At 31.7% G+C, this 22105-nt stretch overlaps 1 protein-coding gene across 3 annotated transcripts in view; it reads right to left on the bottom strand.

Annotated features, from left to right (window-relative positions):
- Positions 1-22105, bottom strand: part of LOC129962675 (teneurin-m-like) — a 707945-nt gene that overhangs the window by 557069 nt on the left and 128771 nt on the right. For 2 of the 3 annotated variants that reach the window (XM_056076579.1, XM_056076581.1), the window contains exon 2: positions 16549-16579. The exons of the other annotated variant lie outside the window; for it this stretch is intronic. The gene's annotated coding sequence lies outside the window, so the exon portion shown is untranslated. The remainder of the gene's footprint in view (positions 1-16548; positions 16580-22105) is intronic. 3 annotated transcript variants of the gene reach the window in all.

The raw sequence follows: 22105 nt of genomic DNA, 5'->3' as shown, positions 1-22105 counted from the left end.
GGAGATGAAACCAGCGGAAGTGCTATTCCCACAAACTTTTCTCATTATCTCTATATCACCTTTCACTTGCATAAAATTATGAACTTTCACCAACACTACAAGTGCTCATATTTTTATTTTTAATGCATGAGAGTTGTGTGTTTAGTGGTGAAGTAAAGAAACTGGTATTTATGCAGTAACTGTGGGACACTTGCAAAGAATAGTTGCGAAAGGTCAATCTTTGGTATGAATCTAGCGTTTATACTTGTCCATAAAAACTGTGTTAAGTTGTTAAGTTAACTTAACACAGTTAAGTTAACTGTGCATAAGTGTTTAGCTTTTTTTTACTTCCTTATATAACAGATTAACTCAGTCGAAGTCACAAATATAGCAGCTACACTAAAAAGGCAAAACTAAGTACGGGCATTTCTTATAGAGATGCATAATCCACGATTTTTTGAATAACAAATAATATTGCTATTGTTATTTTTAAATATGCGTTCCAAATATCTGTTATTTCAATCATATTATTAATTAAAAATTAACACTTAATATTAAATTTAAAATTTATTAATTGTAATTAATACTTAACTTACCAATTTAATTAACGTGTGATTGAATTAATTTATCTGTTTCAGCTTACTTCTTAATTTTTTTTTCTCAAAACAATTTATTTAGTTTATTTATTAGAGTGAACCATTTTCTGGAAAAGGCGAGTTAAAAATATATGTCATTTCTTTAAAATGTTTACTTTAGTCCTATATTCTACCAATAGATGGCGCCAGCAGTAAACAGAGTACATGTAATCAAAGTCAATCATGTCACGAGCAATAAAAAATGATCTGTGTGGAATAGTGCATCATCAAATACGAATATCGGTCACTCCCGTAAAGTGGAGTGGTGACTTCGCCCTTTCCAGTGAAGCCTCGCACTTTCCGGTGAAATCACCGCTGCGATAAATTTCAGTGATATGCAATTCAATGATACGATACGATAATTCCAATAACCGGTCCGTTCACTTTTCAATCCAATCACAGATTTCTTTCGAGAGCTTCCATTGGACAGATCGTATCGATTGTTACTTTACAGTGAAGTCACCGCTCCGGCAAATTTCAGTGATATCGTATCGATTGTTACTTTCTATCGTGATCCAAAACCTGTCATCGAAATATCACCAATAAGATCGTATCAAGGATTTGAATCACACCCCTCTTTGAAAAGTATTGATCACTTGTATTTGTGACTTTTTGATATTGGTTACGTAATAACCGCTCTGAAAATATTCGTCATCCCTAATTTCTTATTAAAAATACTTAAATACTTTGTCACTTCTTTTCTCTTATAATGGGTATCATTTCAAATGCCTTAGACACAATGTAAATATAACCGATCATATCTTCAATGGTTCCAATATATATCGTCTTACTGTATTGTAATGAAAAATTTCGACAAGCAAAAGCAAGATGCACAAAATAGATTCCAAATTAGCGACGAGCGAACAATTGACGTGTATCACATGACATGGAATGACTTCATCTGGAGTGTCTTTGAATCTTTTCGTGCTTCGAAAAAGAAGAAAGAAAATACAACCTTCTAATACTCTCCATCACACGCCTAATATCGAGTGATTGTATCGGTAAATATTTTACGAATTATAATCCTTAGAGTCAACAAGTTTGCAAAAAGCAGAAAAAATGAATGGAAACGACTCACTAAAAGGATGCCGCTGCAATGCCAATGAATCCAGAGGAGGCACGCGCTTGTAAAGCGCTCCAACCACCCTTGCTCTAAGCAAACGTCCATCATCCTCTTGGACAGGCTTCAAGACTAGGGCAAACAGCAAGACCCACCAGGATAAACACTTCCCCATTAAGAAGGGAGGTGGAAAGAACACTCTCTGAAGCTGGAAGATCCACCGGAATAAGAAAGTATCAAAAGGGGAAATATCCTTTCTAGGAGATTGAACGAGCTTTTCTTTTGATATTTTTTGCACTCTTCAGGACTATTTTCCACATCTTTCCCTCTGTAGTCTTGTGTGAGAGAGTAAAAAGAATACCAAAAATGCATTGAGGACGGTAAAAAGTAAGAAAGGTCATTCATTTCGTTAGGGCCATCTGTGCCCTGGGCGCTTTGCCGAATAACGATTGACCGTTCGTCTGTCTGTCTGTCTATTAAACGGAAGGGGCGAAAAATAAAGAAAAATGAAGTGATGGAACTCACCGTAAGGGAAAGATCGAGCTGCTTTTTATTCTCTGCTAGTCATGTACTTTCATGCTATTTTTTTGCTTATATACTTTTTGCCCATGAAAGTGTTGCGTTTCGCTTCGATTGCTGCCAGTAAAGATTCAATACTGATAACACATATTCAGAATGAGTAAAGCAAGCGACTGTAATCAAAGTCATTTCTTGGGATATAAATTATTTAAAGCACGACTTACTGTATTATTATAAACTTATTATTACAATATCTTCATCTTTGAAATCTAAATATTGCTCAAATTTTATAACTTCTACTCTAAAGTTGTGATTTCTTTTCAGAAGAAAAGTTTTCACATATCAGTGAAAGGCATCATACTGGAAATGCAAGCACACTCAGAAACACTTCCTTTCACAATCGCAATTGTATCTAAACTACGTTTAAAATCAACCTCATGTTCTGCCAGGTATCTCCAATATACTTCTGCTGTCACTATTCTGCTGAGATTCTAATGTACGCGTTTTTATGCCACCTGTTTTCTAGAAATTATGTATAATTTATATATAGTAATCATCAGCATTTAAAAAAAATACGCCATTAAGCGTCTGGAATTTCATTAAAGTTGATTAGCCTAAGATTATGTAATTGTTGATTGCCCATAATGATACTTTAAACTTCATTACCCGATCAGATTTGATTGAAAAAGACAGCAATATTATTTATATAGTTTTTAAAAAATGGAGCGTCAAAATATTTCATTGAATGATTTTTTTATGAAAAAAAGGACTGCATAAAATTTACATTTCATAATATTTTTAGAAATACATTTATTAAATGAAACTAAATAAAATATTACTATTTGCGTCATTTAAAGTTTACATCATTCTTTGAAAGTTGAACTATAAAATTAATTCTACGATGAACCAAAGAAATTTTTATTGAATGATTCTTTTTGATATTGCATAAATTATAAAAAAAATATTTTGTAGTGGATTTCAATGCCTTTCCTGTACTAATGTTTAAAAATAATGTCTGGTTTATGCAAAAATATTTTTGTGGTAGTTGAAGTTTAATCACTTCCTCTTCAATTTAAAGCTAAATTTTTACGGGAGCTTAAAATCTAAACTTCATGAAAGTAGACTGAAAAATTAGAGAGATACATACCACCATGAACAGAATTACATAAGGTCTCTATAATAATGTGAGTTACATGACTATCAAAAAGTTGAAACTTAAACACATTTTGCTGAAGAAGCCATTAAGAGACTAAGTTAAATAAAATATTTAATTGAAAATTTTAGCCAACATTAATTCCGATGAACTAAGTGGATGCTAAAGCACAAAATAAAAATGAGCGTCAAGTTATAATATCAAGTCACATTTATTAAAAAATTAATCCTACAACAATGAAACACATCGAAATTTGTCTTAACATCGTAAACAAGTGATAATGAAAGCAATTGAAAGTGGCCAAATATAATATGATTACAGTTATATGAGTACAAACAATTAATGTTATTTTAGGAAAAAATTTTTACTTCTTACACTGCATCATCAGAATTTGGTAGCATTCGTTTTAATGAGATTTGTCGCTACACTCGTCGTTCCCAAAATTATCTTCATAATAAAGCTAGTTAAAGTTTTTCATATTCACTGTAAACAATTTCGAAATCAATGTGTTAATTTACCAATTGTCGCATATGATTCATGGAAGATTAAAATATTGTCATCATTTGCGTTAATGGATTTAGAAATTTTCCCTAATTCTATTTCTTTTGTTCCTCATAGAGGTCACAGTTTAAACGGAATGAAATTAATAATTGTTGCAGCCGATAATGGCAGATATTATTTTGATTGTTAATGTGTTTAGATAATTGAATTACAAATTGACTATTAAACCATCTAATGCTAAAGAGTCAATGAAATTTCCGTTACTTGAGCAATTAATCTACAGAATCTCATTAATCATTTTCTGGCTTGACTTTAAATAATTTGAGATAATATTTTCCGATCGAATCATTTCTAAGTCTTTATTCAGTTTAGCAAAATTATGGCGAATGGATGTTGTAAGTTTCTAAAATATTTTGAAAATATCTTTTTAGTAGAAGGCTTTAAAAGATGGAATAAAAAAGTAAAAATTTGTAATTCTGCTGATTTAGAATAAAGCCAAATCAATAAAAAAAATATTCAGATACAAAAATATTTCCGTGTTATTTCATTGAATAAGTTTTTAGAAATGCTTCCATTGATCAAATCAAAATAATTTCAATAAACTAACTTGATGACTTTTTGAAATTTATTATTCTGATATATTTATCTGTGCAACGTAAAATCATGAAAAAAAAAAAAAAAATAGAATTATTTTTTTACAAAGTGTTTTTCAACAGAGTAATAAGAAATGAGAAAAACACCATTTTCTATCTCTACTGCTAATAAAGATTAATGTGTGTGTGTGTTGGTGCGTTGCAGACAAAAAAATTTAAATATCTAGGAAATGTGGCACATATACACCTTGGAAATGGAACGTGAAATGCGTGGGAATGCGCAGCTGGGAGCGAATTCTTTTAAATAGCTCCGAGAATTACTTCAAATTTAATCACTCCTTAATTAGAATTTCAAATTAATTAAGATTACCCAAATTAAGATTTTAATTAATCAAGATCAAACTACATTTTGCAATTTTTTCCAAGATCATTTCCGAAAATATTATTGCATAAAAATAATTTTTACATGGATTCAAAATTACAAAATTTTTCTTTTTAATGATATCAATTTAATGGTGGTACAATGTTTTTTTGACCTTTGATACTTTTTAAAACTTTTTTTTTCATTAATTTCCAAGAACAGGTTGTATTGATGGCCTGAAACTCAAAACGGTTTCAATGTTTCCTCAATTATTTAATTGCCATATTTTCTTCCCTTTTTGAAAGCTAAGAAAAAATGATTCTGTTTATCATCTGTGTAGTTTATAATGTTACACATCACCGGGTTCGCTTGTAGTGGGTGTATGATGTAAAAGCAATCAGCAAGCCTCAGTAGAAAATAACAACGACGCTTATTTAACACGAAGACACTAACAGAAATAAAAATTTGTGTTAGTGTATCTAAGTATTTGTCCTCTTTGTGTTAAGGAGGACAAATACTTAGAGCCGAGACGAACCAACCATGCGTATCTCAACTCCTATTACGATAAAATTCTCGAAGTTTCCAGTAATTTCTATTTTGTTGCCAAAGTCGCCATGTTTGTCGCCAAGCTCTGAGATTACTGACGCGGCACTCGATCAGCACTCACAGGGCTGATCGTTAAAATGGTCTTTCTTACGATGACACTATTCGCGCTGGGAAGCAAAAATTACAAGCATGGAACCATAAGAAGAATAAAAACTGAATTTTCTATACTGCGAACTTCAGCAAACAAATGACCGAGTAATCACATTTTAAATAGTAAAGGTATATGGAGACGTTTCTAATGGAGATTATTACGTGATTTCCATTAAGTAACGAGCCATTAGGAACAAGTTCTAGAATTTGTATGTCCATATCGAAAAGATACAGACGAGTTGTTGAATTAGCTAGTCTATATAATTTTTCTTTTTTAACAAAACAAATTGTCGTATTGTGTTATATGGATTGGTTATGCATTCATATGATTTATTCAATTAAAAACTCAGATAACTGATACAGTAATGGTTTGATAGATAGCACCTACTTGCAATTTCCTCTAAAAAGAAGAGAAATTTATTCAAAAAGTTTAATTGTTAAAAACATGCCACGATGATATCTGTTATGTGCATTCATTTATAGAGCTTTTCACAATAATGATACATTGATCTCGTCAACAGCTATTTAATAACCGGCGGGAGTGTTGTTTTACACAAAACTTTCTCGCATAGTCTCTAATAAGTTTAACATGCCGGAGAATGCCTTGTATGACAATAGCGTACAATAGTTTAACGAAATATTAACTTTTGGCGTGAAATTAAAATTTTTACTGAATCCATCCTGCCTTAGGCGATTATTTTGGCGTGAAATTTACATTTTTACAGAATTCATCTTGTCTTTGGCGATTATTTCCTTTTTTGGCGATTATTCCCTGGCATGCAGTTAATAATATCCGGAAATCAAATTTTTGCTTCAAATACGTTTTTTTTTTTTCCAATCGATTGAAACTAAAATACGACACAAAATTGCACTTGTAGTCACAAAATCCCATCCTTAATTTAATGTATTTAAACCATTTTGTTTTTGAACCATCGCGCTATTATGTTTCTGAAAGCACCGACCGAGACAGTCAACCCGTAGTAGGTTTTGTCTCAAAATTCGATAGGTATCCATATTAAGAATGTTAAATCTACATACCGGATTTTAACCATCTAGTTCTCTACGTTTTGTAATAATCATGTTAGCTTATAGTCGTATAGCCGGACAGACGGACTTCCTCTGAAAAGATTTTAATCAAAACTTGATATAAATCTGCAGATTTCATGTAAAAACTATACCAATTTTCAACTGTTTAGCTCAAAGCGTTTTTGAGTTATCTTTGTCACAGACAGTCAGACGGACGGACGGACACTTTCCAAAAATGCGTTTTTCGAACTCAAGTAAGTGGAGATTCGTCAAAATCTCGAGTTTTTTCAACGAGTACCATATTTCTCGATACTTCATATACGAGAAATTAAAAGGAGAGAAGCTATGTAATCATATTAGCACTTCAAATATCTTAAGGCTCTACAATCAAATGAAATTTCTGAAAGAGAGTGTGTTTTCTTTCTAAGTAATAAAAATATGTATCTCAAAGGATCAAATGGTTCCCATTAAATAATGAAATCCCACAACTAATTTTCAAAGAAACTCTAGGCGCGAAATTTTTTTTTTTTGTCTCTCAACCGTTACCTTAAGAAATTTAATCTACTCAATTAATAAGCCTTCCTCACCATCAAACTAATCCATTTCTCTTCCACCACTAAAAATACCTCGGATTCTTTTCAGGATTTTTCTCTGCCACCGAAATTATTACATTTGGCGCTTCTGATCCATTTGGCAGTGGCGGAGTGGATACCTCCAGGGCGTCCCACTGCTGCAAACGTCGCCGGTTTCAATATCAGTTTTAGTGAAAGACGAACATCCACACTTTGAAAGAAAGAAATAAAATATATTTCTCTTTCTCTACTAGAATAGTGGAGAGATTGCGCGATATATGACGGATTCCTAATCGATTCTTTTCTTAGAGGAAAGATAAAATAAAAGACGCTGTTTCCCTGGTAACCGGAGGAGATGCTGAGAGACGGAACCGTGTCCTGGGATCCTTTTGAGGGGTACGTTGGTGAAACGCTTTCAAATGATATCTTTTGAAGTTACTTCCGTTGTTATATACTTCTATTCAATAAGAATGTCATATTTTTTTAATGCGAATAGTTTTATAGGTGGTTGTTGAGTAAAATTTGCCAAAAGATTTCTGAAGCATACTAATATTTTCTTTACTGGCAATCCAAATGGTATACCAAATCAAGACTTCTGAGTAGAGAGTTAGGATAATAAAATACAACATAAAATACATAAAATTCTCTGTTTGGCTGCTTCTACAGCTAAAACGAAATGAAACCGCATTTTATGGAACAGACTATGAAAGACATGAAAAGATGAATTCAGCAGAAAAAAAAATTCTGTTATACCTTATCATCTAATTGCATATAGTCTTTCATGATACTGCGATTTCACTTTGATAACTCTTATATAAGCCGCCCAAACAACAAATAAAATTTTCTTCCATAGGTTTCAACAACGGGCGAAAATTGCACTATTAAATGTTTGATGAAGCAATGAAAACGGTTTGAATTTCATTACATCAATGAAATAAATTGTTGGAAATCATGCAAAACTTGTATTGCAAATGGCCACAATTCAAGAAAAAAAAATATAATAGAAATAAATAAATATAATTAAAAACATAATTTTTTTGAATTTCAAAACAGCGTAAAAGCATATTTGTGCAACTATAGCACTTTAGGGAATTATCTGGTGCAATAGGCCAAAATTTCGCTAAATTTTAATTAAATAAAAATTTCAAAAGTATTGCACTTTTATACTTTCCTAAGAATATAAATACCAAATTTGGCACTTTGAAACAGAAGATCTGCTTACAGAGCGCTAACACATAAAACCTTCTAATTTATGATTGTTAGAAATAGAGATATAATTGTTCTGTGTTCGGTTTCATAATAGAATTAAGAGAGGCAAAAATGAATTTTTATAGTATTATCAATTCTAAAATTTGATAAATATCTGCAATTTCGGTGTCAATACCACGTAAAAATTTCAATTTATTTAACTCACAATGTTTTAAAGTTTTCGCATTCTAATGTATACAGATAATAAGACAGCAACAAATCCATTGATGGAATTCGTCAAATATTTGAGATGGATCTGCGAGTCTGGAGATAAATTTATGAACTATGTGGAAAATTTTGCCCATTTGGCTCGTTTGCTTTTAATTAACATGTTCATAGGCTGGCAGAAAAATTCCCCTCAAATTGATTTCGTACAAAATGTGATGAAATTTCAAATAGGATGTAAATACCCAAATCATATTTCGTCCATTCAGCTCCTCATATTTTCGTACTATTGTATTGCATTGTACAGACTACTTTTGTATGGTACAAACAAACTACTATTGTACTATTGTATTATTGTATTGTGCAGACAAACACAATTCTTACTAATGAGAATGGTGTACCCAAGTCTTTCCGTATATTCTCAAATAAATCCGTATTATTAAACGCATAGCATTGGTGAACAATGTTTACAAAACAGCTTATCAATGTGAGATATTTTGCGATTAATATCTGAGATGCGGTTAAGATAAAAGAAACAAAAAGGTGTTTATCCTTTCTTCAGACCGATTTAAAACACAAATTTCATGCAGTGTACTCATAAAACAACATAGCAGGTGTAAATATGAACAAGTACATCCAAAGTACATAAATATAAACAAGTGTACTCATAAAATCACTTACCAAATTTCATATATTTCAATCAATGTGTATTGAGTTTTTGAATTTACTTATTTGTGAAAGTACAGACAGACAGCCGGTCAACCTTTCGACAGATTTGATTACAAATTTGATAAGTATCCACACTTTAGAAATTAAATCTGTGTATTAAATGAACTTTTTTTTTTGTCGTGTGACTATTTTAAGCCAAATTTTTGCGCAGTAGCTTCTGAGGGTAAAGACCCCTGAGCACCCGAGGGCAGAAGTCTGACTTCTAGCTCAAATTAAGATAGCATACACACACTCCCTTGCACAACCCCTTTTTACAGAGGTGCTCATTCACGCATTTCGCAGAGAGAACGCAAGGAAGAGAACAACCATGCCCGAACCAGGACTCGAACCCGGAACGCCTAGATCACAGGGAAGACGTGCTACCCCTAAGCCAGGTTTGGTTTGGTTTGGTTTAGTTATATTAACGTCCCGTTTGAAGCAACACTAGGGCTATTTTGGGACGGACCTCGTAACTTTGAACCACGGTCAGATACTCAGGTCAGTTTGGAAGATGCATATTTGTCAAACTTTCAAGTTAGATTTCTTGACAAATCTAATATTCTCTTTACTGCGTATACCAGAAATTTTGGAACCAGAGTTGTTTAAAACATGGGAAATTTTGTTGTTTACAACAATTACGCATCAATATTGATATAAATTAGGAATTCATAGAAAAAGTACTATTTGATACAGGCATCTATATAAAATTTCTCATTACATTAACTGCCATAGAAACTTGAAAGCGGAAATATCATTTCCCTTCAACAAGATTTACAAACGCTCTGAAACGACATCTTGCGATTCGCAGAATGCTCTAAAAATGCATGAAATAACATCTAATTCACTTTAATATTAAAGTTACAGAAAAACGTAGATCCGTATCGAAAATTACATTTGAATATCTTCTTCAGCGAGCGCTACATCTGACCGTATGCTCGCAGCGCATGGATAATGCACGTCCGCGCCAAATGGAAAATACGAGAAGTGAACCCAACAACAACAAAAAAAAAGTTCCTGATATTACCATCGTGCACGTTTTTATGTACCACTTTCGCAGATTGCATACCTTTTGGAATGGGTATCTATTTAAAATGAGTTTCAAACGCCCACCGTACCGCCGTAGTCCGGTGGTATTGAGAGTTATTCCTCGTCTTTACGGAACGTTGTGTTAAGAAAAGCGCTATAAAAACGGCTGGACGCACGCGTGCTGGAATTTTCTTTAAAAAAATGTCCCTAAAGATTATGTAAAAAAATCCCTGTAGGGAAAGGTCCTCGCATTTTTTGTTATAGTATTATCAGTGCATTTTTCTTGCGTGGTTTATTTTCAGAATTGGTCCTTAGGGTCCTAACAGCGCGCTTAGCGAAATCGTGTATGGGATTTATATAGTCACATTGGTAGTCACAAGTGTTCCATTGTTGTGGGCTACATGTATTAATTATGAATGTTAAATTTTATGTCTGTATCATACATACTAATCGCAGCTTTAAAAAGTTTTAATAATTATTTCCCACATTTTTTAAATGATTTTATTTTGTTAGCAAGAAAAATAATATTCCATTTTAGGATTCCCAATATTTAAATGTGAGCATTAAAGCTCAAGCAAATAAATGCAATTGTTTTAAATTCTATTATTACTCAAATATGCAGAACATGCAACGTATATTGAGTCGCTTATAATAGAAATATCAATCATTATATGCCAGTTTATTGAGTGATTTCACAATGCAATGAAGAAAAGAAGTATTTGTATTGGATTCGTTTCTAGTTGGTTAAATATTTGATACATGCTTATATTTTTCCTATAGCAAACAATGGGAGTGGTCTATTGAAAACTTACTCGCATACTTTCTATTAAAAATACTGTCATCCTCTCTTCAACATAAAATTATGGAATTCTTACCAGGCACTGGCCACAAATTGTTGCATGACATTTAGCGAGTAATAATCGTAAAATAAATATCTAGCATTTTCACTGAATCTGTCGCGTGATTTGTCACGAAATTTTAGCGATTAATTCCTAGCTAACACACAAATATCCCAAAATCTATTTTGCATTTTGGACGCCATTTTCACTGACATTAGTGAAACAAAAACTTGATATAAAGCTACAATTGTAGTCACAAAATCATAAATCAAATTTCATTTATATAAGTCATTACGTTTTTGGGTTATTATCTTTAAATACATACGAAAGTACTAACCAAAAGATACCAAAACAATGTACCAAATTTTATTTATCTAGCTTTCGACTTTAGCATATCTAAACACCACATAGAGCGTTGCATAACGAAAAAGGCACAGCCGAAAATGCATTCCAGAGTTTTTTTTTTTTTTTTCCTTTTATTCCAATTGAAACCAAAATTTGATGCAAAACCTATTCCTATTATCTGTTTTTTCTCTTTTTGAGCTATAGAACTTACATATAAAGCATATGCAAACAATTTAATCTTTAATGATTTAAAATAAAGTACTGACGTACAATTCTGGTGATAAAATCATACCCCATCTTTCATCAATCTATCTCACAGCTATTATTATTATCGCTTTGAAATGTATATTGCAGGGCAAAATTTGCATTGTTAGAATTCTTTCCAAATTAGGCCACAATTTTGTTGTAATAACATATGCCTAATTTCCTTTGTTTGGATATATTCATATTGTGTTTTTGGGTTCCCAGGTAGACAGATAAAGACGAAACCAAAACTTTTTACGAAATCGGAAAAATTATCAAAATTTGTAGAAAGATTATAATTTTTTCGGAGATAATATCTTCTTTTCGCATTTTTCGCTCACTCGAATTCTCAGGTAAAGATATCTAGGAAACGTGACCTATGTGCTTCATCTTAATTATAAATTTGATCTGAGTGAAAAGTATAAAACATTTTAGTACCTGTACTCTATATTCTAAACATTAAACATGGAAATTATTTAAAAAAATTATGGAAAGGTAATTATTAAAAGCAATCGAAATTCGTGTTATTTTTGATTCTTAATATCCTTATGCTTTATTTGAATTTTATTTTTATATTTAATTATATTACTTTTTCATCATTTTTAAAGTTTATTTATTTTTTTAAGATAGATTTTTTTTTGAGAAATAAACGACTCCTGATGTTTACGCAAAAACGTGGAGGATTCTCGACTCCGAGAATAAACAACAGTATAAGGATTTTTTGACACTTGCGAATTAAGTGCATCCAACAATTAATCACTAGAAATCGAACGTTATTAAACTTTTTCACCATTTTTTCTCGCCAATGGCATATAATTTAATACACTTATTAGAGTATGTGAAAAGGTTTTAGGTAGTCTACTCCTGCTGGATTCCAGCATACTTTAATAATAATTTTCCTCTCTTTTCTTAGCCAGTGTCCCGAGCTGAAACACTAAAATACTGATCATTTTATTCCAAAAACTTACTTTTTGTTAAAAAAAAAGCAGCAAATTTGAATTCCTAAAAACGAAGGAAATAATGAAATATTAATATACAGAAAGCTATATCATTTCATCCGATTTGAACTATACATTAATGTTAAAAAAAAAACACATTCAAAAGCTCACTGTTACTTCGTAGTAGGTCATTCTTTAAAGAACGAACTTCATTGAAGTAGAGATTGGCAGGTCACTAAGTGTCTCTTTTTTTGCAACTTATGAACGCGATTTCATGGAGACTTAAGTTGCAAATCTTCCTTTATTCGCGCTTTCTTGCTTTTTTCTTTCACTATTCGACGTTCCTCAATAACCTTAAGTGACTGCAGAGGTCGTCATTCCTTCGTTGACACTCACACTGCACGGAATGTCAACTTTTATTCCCATTCATGAACCAATTAGACCTCCTTTTTCGCCGTAACTCAGCGGGAGATCATTTTCTTCCCCATTGATAGGGTTGAAAACTGATATATTTTTTTAATCTTAAAAAAGTTAGCATTACAGGTGGTTGGTGTTTCTTAAACCAGATGCTTTTCTCTTTGAGGGTTGCCGCTCGGTGATAAGAGATCTTGACCAATAAAAATATAAACGTTTCAACTGAATAAGGAGCACGTATTTCATACTTGAAATGATTGAATTAAAGTTGTCAGATATAGCTGTCACAAAGTGACGTATCAAATCACGAAGTTCTTTTGATGAATACGAATAAGAAATGTTTGATGCATAGTGAAAATGTTCTAAGAGACGTAATAGGTTCTTGGTAATTTTTATTGCGTAATACCACTGCAAGTTATTATTTATAAATAAAATTAAACAACATTTTATTTATATAAGCGTGCATCTTTAATTTTGTATGATTGAATGGAAATCAAGCAAAGTTGTCCCGAAAATTCCATTAAGAGTGCTTTAGTGGTAAAAAAAAAGTCACAATTCCTTTGTGTGTAAATATGAAGATGCATGAGGGGTTTCCTAGAAACTTTCTTGCATATTCTCCAATCAAGTTCTAATCTCCCTTCCCCTTACGGACTCGAAATGCCCGAATCGCTTGGCAATAGCGAACAAAAATAACAAAATGAGATCTTCTGCGCTAGTCTAATATTCTTACTGAAATCATAGTACGAATATGTGTTTTAAACGACTCTTTACCAGTCGAATGGAACTTAAATTTGACAAAGTGCAGTTGCAATCACAAGACAATACACCGAAATTTCTTTGTTTTAACTTATAACTTTTATGAGTCGTTGCGTTTACACGATCCTTTAATAGATTTGGTTCAAAATTTGAATAAGAATATTTACTTTAGATGCTAAACCTGCATATCAAATTTTATGAAGCTATACTCTTTGCACTTTGGAATTGTAGAGTTTGTTTATAATAGAACAGCCAGACAGACTGATTTTCTATTAATGGATTTTGTTCAAAATTCGATATAAATCTAGAAACTTGGTCCATATACCAAGTTTCATCGTCTAACTCAAAGAATTTTTGAGTTAACTTGTTCACAGACATAATGTCAAAAATGTGTGTAAAAGATCTACAATTTTTTGGTTGCCGGAAATATCAATATTATAGTGTACGCAAGAATGCTTTGTGAAAACCACTCCCGCCGTTTTATAAAGTTTTATATGTGAAATGTTCCGTTCTATTATGAATCGCTTACTCGACATTTAATAATTAATTGATTGATTGATTATTTTTGGCACAAAGTTCAATATTGAACGCAAAAAACGAATTCGAGATTTAAAGAGAACTATATTCATTTCCATTTCAGATTTTTAATTGTTTCTGTATTAAAAACTAATTTTTGATCTAAATCATACATTAAGTCCATTGAGAATTGAAAATTCTTTATTTCAAAGATGAATTGGACTTTACTATTTACAATATATTGGAAAAAGGCATTTTCATCCTCCTCTGAACTTTCGATTCCTCCAGAATCAGTATTTCATGTCATGTATTCATTAGAGAAAGTCAGACTTAATCAAGAGCGGAAACATGCTTTGGCCGAGAATACATTTAATGTGTCAGAATTTATTAAATACCATACATAATGCTACTCCATAATTCTAAGTATATATTTAGTTACAAGTAACCATGTTAGCTTAAAATTAATTAGTGCAACACACTGTAAACATACTTCATTCTATATTTGGTACACACTTCGGTATTTGGTAGAAATTTATAACTTGATATAATGCAAATAAAGTTAGAAAACAATAGATTATGATTCGTAAGATGCAAATTAAAATATTTTTTGCAGATGCAATTTAAGATTCATTCCCATATATTTATTTTGTATACATATATATTTAATTTTAATTGTTTATTTATATCATTAATCCATTTATTGGATCATTTATTATCACTATTAGACATTTATGTTCATTTATTAGATTTATTTATAAGACAGTTGCATTTTATTTTTGTGGCTAAATTGAATGCGTTCCATTAGTTGATTTTTTAAACTTTATCTAAAAAGTTAATATGCAATTCCAAATTTCTAAGCAATTTCTGAACAGCATATACCATCCATTAACTAAATTTCATTAGTTCCATTATTTAGCATTATCTAAAATGTTAATATATATTTCCAAAATCCTAAACAATTTCTATACAGCATATGCTATCCATTAAACAAATTTCATTAGTTCTTTTTTGAAGCTTCATTTAAAATATTAAGATACATTTCGAAATTCCTAAACAGTTTCTAAACAGCATATGCTATCTATTAAACAAATTCCATTAGTTCTTTTTTCTTAAGCTTCATTTAAAATGTTAATAAACATTTCGAAATTCTTTAACAATTTCTAAACAGCATATACTATCTATTAAACAGAGTCCATTAATTATTATTTTTAGCTTTAGCTAAAATGTTAATATACATTTCCAAATTTCTAAGCAATTTCTGAACAACATATGCTATCGATTAAACAAATTCCATTAGCTCTTTTTTTTTTACAGCTACATTTAAAATGTTAATAAACACTTCGAAATTTCTGAACAGTTTCTAAACAGCATATGGTATCTATTAATCAGATTCCACTAATTATTATTTTTAGCTTTATATAAAATGTTAATATGCATTTACAAATTTCTAAGCAATTTCTAATCAGCATATGCTATCCATTAAACAGATTCCACAAATACTTTTTTTTTAGCTTTATCTAAAAATGTTAATGTACATTTCCAAATTTCTAAGCAATTTCTAAAGTGCATATGCTATCCATTAAACAGATTCCATTAGTTCTTTTTTTAGTTTCATCTATAAATGTCAATATACATTTCTAAATTCCTTAACAATATTTAAACAGCATATGCTATCTATTAACCAGATTTTAAAGATAAATATCAACATTTTTTATTTTTTATTTCTTTCGAGTTAAGGCAAGAAATTTGAAAGCAGTTCTTTGAAATATAATAAAGTACTAAAAAAAAACCTTTTTAATGTATGTCAATCAAAAAAGTTTTTTTGAATTAATTTTTACCAATTTTGCGATAATTTTTTTCTTAAAATGTATAAAAAAAAACTTCTTTTAAAATTGAAAGTTTTGACTCAATCATTTTAATTCTGGTACTTCTAGCACGATTTAAAATAAGTTTAATGTCATTTATGTTTTAAATCAATTTAAAGCATGTTTGCCTTAACAAAAATTTACTGTAATTTGTTATTTTTTTCCCTTATATATTTGGGAATGTTAAAAGATATTTTTACACAGATGGAAACGGAAGTCTTTTTTTACGTATATCTGCTCTTTTTTTGCAAAAAAAAAAAAAAAAAAAGAGAAAAGATGTGAATCAAATAAAACTTCAAGCTACGCATTAAATCAGAGAAAAATAATCACTGCTGTATTTTATCAGCAGTTTTACTAACAAAAACATTAGAAATTTCAAACAAAACTTACCTTTTAATCTTTCAAAAATTCAGAATTCAACCTGTAAAAAAATGAAAGAAGTATAAAACATAATATCTCATAAATAATCCAATATAACGATTATAAATTTGCAAAGTACATAAGAATATGTAACAATTTATATTCATAAAAACAACATAACAGAAAAGACAGATTATTATTACTTTTCTTCCTTTTTTATATGAATAATCATTATTCTCCTGTTACCTAGAAAATAATCAGTTTCTAAATCTTAGTTTATTTTCCATAAACAAGCGACATCTATAAAAAACGGAGAGCAAACTAAAATCAATCTTTCAAGCAGGGCTTAACTTAATTTACCGTGTAAAATATCTATGCATCATAAATTCCCTAATGTTGCATGAAAATAATTGAAAACGGTTTTCTTTCTGAAATGCGACAACGTTCACAGATTCGTATTTAATGAATTAAAAGTAAGAAAAGGTAGAGTTTGTTTTACGATTACGTACTTTTGAGAAGAAAAGAATTAACTGTAGTTTGATACTTACAAATCAAATAAACAACATCAGGAAAGAAATAAAAAAAAAAAACTATCGAGTTGTTCCGAGGAAATTCCGTTTAATTAAACAAAAATGAACAAAAAGAGCGTTGTTTCATTATTGAAAGTTTGCTTTTTGTTTATCTGTTTGCTGCTTTAAAGAAACAAAATTGAATTGTTCGGATTAAACCTCTCCAAAGTAAAATATTTTTTGTTCTTTTTGTTATTGTTAGTTTACAATTGAAAAACATCTTATTAATTTAAATTTATCTCCTGTTAGATTATGGAAAATTAAACGAACAGACATATTGTATAATTAATGACATTTCAAATTTCATTTTTTTTAATTTTAAAAAATTACCCATAATCTTTTATGTTTTTTTGATTTGATTTGTTTTTAGAAGAGGCAGGACTATAATATTTATGAAATTATTGATAAATCGCTTTGATAAATTAAATTTGACATATTTGTGGAATTTTCTTTATTAAGTAACATTTGTTAATTGAAATAAATATACATTGAATGAATAAACATATACAAACACATTGTAATCACACTTTAATGCGGATGTGTGATTTCACGAAATCTATGAATTATTCTTATTTGACTTGCCAATCAAACATTTTCAGCCACTCCTCCTAATACCTCACAATAAAGGGGCATTTTCGTCGACATTCGAATTTGTTTTGTACACGGGGGCCTTAATCAGGATGAACATCAGTTATTACACTTATGTCCATAAATTAAAGATAATTTAGAGTCACGCGGAAATCGAGCTCTAAAATACATATATCACTCATAAAATGACTGCACAGATATTCCAAAATCATATGCAAATTGCAGGAAGCCACCAGATGACACCGATAGTGCGACACAATGATGTATAAGGAATACAGGCAAATAAGTAAAATTGTTCGCAAGCGCTTTATAAGCCTTTCAGTGCAATAACCGCATAGTTATGACACAAAGGACGCATTTGGATAATTTTTTACGTGATAGAATTATCGGTAGTCTGGAATATGGGTGTACTCAGCAAGAAGTATCCGAGGAACTGGGAATCGCTCAGAGTGTCATCTCCAGGCATTGGTAACGATTCCAAGATGATGGTTATGTGAGTAGACGTTACAGCACAGGTCGCCGCCCCCGAGTTACAACGCCGAATGAGGACGCTATTTGGCAGTTACTGCCAAAAGAAAAAGACGGAGCCCAACATCAGACCTGTCTCGTCAGCTCTCTTCAGCCACTGGTAAGACAGTTTCAAGGCAACCCGTGTACAGACGCTTAAGGCAGATTGGTGTATATGCTCGTAGGCCTGTCAGATGTGTTCCACTTACTGCAACTCATTGTCGCCTGCGGTTAGCCTGGAGTAGAGAGACGCATCGTGGACACCGCAACAGTAGACTTGTGTGATGTTTCCCGACGAGTCCAGGTTTAGCTTACAGTCCGATTCTCGCCGAACTTTCATATGGAGAGCGCCAAGTACCCGTTACCACCAAGAGAACATCATTGAACGACACCGTTAGGGTAGTGCAGGATTGCTCAATTGGGGAGAAATTATCCCGGGTTCCAGAACTGACCTGCATGTTCAAATTGGAACCACGAAAGGCCAAATATATCGTGACGTCACAATGGAACAATATGTAAGGCACCATGAGCTCAGAATTCGTGTTTATGGATTACAACGCTCGTCCTCACCGTCTAAACATCGAAAACGGATGCCTTCGATAGGAGGATATCACCCGTATGGACTGGCCAGCATTCTCACCGGACTTGAATCCAGTAGAGCATGTGTGGGACATGCTTGGCCGATGAATTGCAGCCCGTCAACCGTCTCTTATATGTCTACCGGAACTTCGGAGTGCATTGCTTGATGAGTGGTTTAATATTCCCCAAGATCAGATCGATAATTTGATACTCAGCATGCCTAAGCGTTTGTACGGACTGTATTGCATCGCCTGGGAGACATACTATGTATTAACCATCATACCAACCATGTAATATTGGTTTATTAATGATTATTATTAATGATTGGTTTATTAATGATATCAAACATATAGCATCTTTTTTGCTCTTTACCTTTTGTTTAATAAATAGGCTTTATAAATAAGTCACATTTATTTTGCTTCTGACTCTTTCATTTCCTGAACTTGCATTATCCTTAATTTATGGACATGAGTGTATAATCGGTCAATCACAAGAGTCGCAAGCCTTGAAAACAGATTACTCTACATTAAAATTGATCACCTTTAAGGAAACCTGTCAAACTTGGCATGGCGTGGAGAAACTTGTATATCTATCTGCTTCCATCACTTTATGCCATTTAGAATAGTGTGAAGTTTTCCTTTGTATTTCTGCAACTAACCCACAGGTTGTGTTAAGGAAATGTGGTAAGAGTAAAAGTATGTGTGGTGTGGGAGGAGAAGAATAGGTTTGGGCTGCTTTTCTTTTATGTACATGCACAATGGAAGTTACTGCAAACTGTACATTTAGCGAGCCGTTTACAGAAAATATTTTTTATGCACGGGAGCTTCAATCAAGGACACCAGTTATTGAAATCGGCTAATCACAAGTGCTGCACACTTTGAAGTCAGACTACTCTCCTTCAAAACCGATCGTCCTGTTAGAAGCTGGTCAAAGTTGGCAAAGTATGAGGACATTGGTTTTTATCGATTTTAAACATTTTATCGATTATTTTTTACTTTAAAAGAAATACTGATGCATGTATCTGACTATTAATCAATAGTATTGTTAATAGTCGAATAATTGTCTAAAACAACTGCTTGCATTCTTTAAATAGACAATAGCAGTATCTACAAAAAAATTAGTTTCCATCAGCAACAACGGTACGAAATGGTCGATGACATTTAATTATGTTTTAAAAGATCCCAATAAAATTTTTCTATGCTTCAGCCCTTAAATTTGCATGAAATATGATTAAAACATGAATTATTGTAGGGAGAATTAGGAAATATGAAACTTTTATACATGTTATGGCAACAATCATGCTATTTATCCAATTCAGCTAATGGCACGAGTAGGCGAATGGGCCAGAGTAACAGCTCAATACCACTAACTTCAACCCTCATACCTTTAATTTCGCCTGAGTAAATCCTTCCTCGCCAAACAAACAATACTGCATTTCACTGACAAACAACCTTTGCTCGACGCCCTTGGCACAGGATTACACACAAACATGTAAGGGTGGCTCCTGTTTAGAGAGAGGGTACCAAGCGTCAACATAATCTGAATTAGATCTGACCAGTAATTTGATTGGACATGTTATTCTTAGCGTGGCATTTAATTAGTGGAAGGCTAAAAACTTAGAACCTGTCTCTTATTTATTTATCGAGTTTTTGGTAGATCAATAAATATGCAATGAATCACAAGATGGGTATGAAATTATTGAAAAATTCAGTTCAAAATTCCTAAAAAAACTTTGCTTATGATAAAGCAAATTTTTAAAAAAGGTGTTGCCTCGCTTAATGCTGGGAGAGAGCAGAATTGGACAAAATCGGAAATTAATTATTTTAACAACTTGAAATGCAGTAATATATTTTTTAAAAAATTCAGAAATACTCTATACGTATTAATCAAAACGTGGAGTTACTTTTTTTCTAATTATTCAAACTGATTATCCTGGCCTATCTACTTTTAAACCATTGTCATTTGAAAAATTGTCAATGCAATATAAGCACTGGGAGACTTTTCCTATAAAACATTGATAAAATGTTTTTTTAACGAAAAATATGCAGGGTTTTTATTTTAGATTTTTATCTTTTTTTCTTCTTAACATAAAAAAAATCTTATGATTGGACGATTTCAGCAAAAAATAAATTTAGGCATCATTTTGGCGAAAGGATAAGAATAAAAACCATCTGTAGTTTGGGCGCTAGCCATTTTAAGTGGACATCACTCGATGCTTTGATGTGACTTAAATTTAATAATAATATCCAGGTTATGAATCAATGCATGATTGCATAGAAAGCTAAAGGCTAGAGCACTATCTGGAGACGATATTACTGCTGCCAGAACAATAAATTCCAACAGCCTGCTTGTGCTTCATATTATCGTGAAGATAAGCGAGTATACTGTTTAGAAGTTAATTAAAACCAATATTTAGCATAGAACTATAATTTTGAGTATAAAATTACATGTTAAACTTTACTAACCCTCTGATATCGAAATATGACAAAGAGCAAGTAATTAGGAAGTGAATAAAACTAATTAAGAAAAGTTGGCTTATGCAAATGTTAAATTAAAAAAAAGTAGGACTGCTTTTCAGTCAGTTTTTATACATAGTAAAATGATATAGCACGTTTTGTGTTTAACTTCGGAATAGAATTAAAATAATCAGATATTGAACATCTTTCCAGTAATTATTTGGATCCAAAATTTGACAAAGGTTTACAATTTCGATGTTGAGGCCAATTAAATTTACGAAATATATTTCTAATTTAATATTAATATCTTTTTCGAAATGAGAGTAACTTTGTCCATGGGTTAAGAAATATTATGCGCACATCCGTGCTTTAAAAATGAAGACTAGACTTCTTTTTTCATACTTCCGAAAAAAATGTGAAGATTGATTTGCCATTATATAACTTTCACATATCCCTCATGAATATAAATAACCACAGTTCCAAACAATTAATAAAACTTTAGGGCGGGCAATTCCAAACAGTTCCAAGAAAAAAAAATAAAGGAAAGAATGTAAGAAAGAGTGATTTAAAGGGATTGTCACCATCAATAAAGACAAAAGAAACCCCTACTGCGCCATAAACACGTATATACCTTTATCGTCTGCAAGAGAATTGTCAACCAATTTTTTTTCCTGTTTTTTGTCGTCCCTACATTCCGTTAGCCAAAGGGTCCAAGATTTGAAGACAAATGCGTTTCTTAATGGTACGTTGGGGAAACTTACTGTGACATTCAGTGAAAAAACATTCTTCATTTGATCAAGACCACGCCTACAAATCGTGACGCATTAGTTTTCACGCAAAGGGACCTATTTGATTGGATGATTGGATTCGTTCAGATCCCAGTGTGAA

The sequence above is a fragment of the Argiope bruennichi genome, chromosome 3 (genome assembly GCF_947563725.1).
Source record: "Argiope bruennichi chromosome 3, qqArgBrue1.1, whole genome shotgun sequence".
Taxonomy (NCBI): domain Eukaryota; kingdom Metazoa; phylum Arthropoda; class Arachnida; order Araneae; family Araneidae; genus Argiope; species Argiope bruennichi.
The sequence above is the reverse complement of the archived record's forward strand: the minus strand, read 5'-3'. Positions and strand labels throughout refer to the sequence as shown.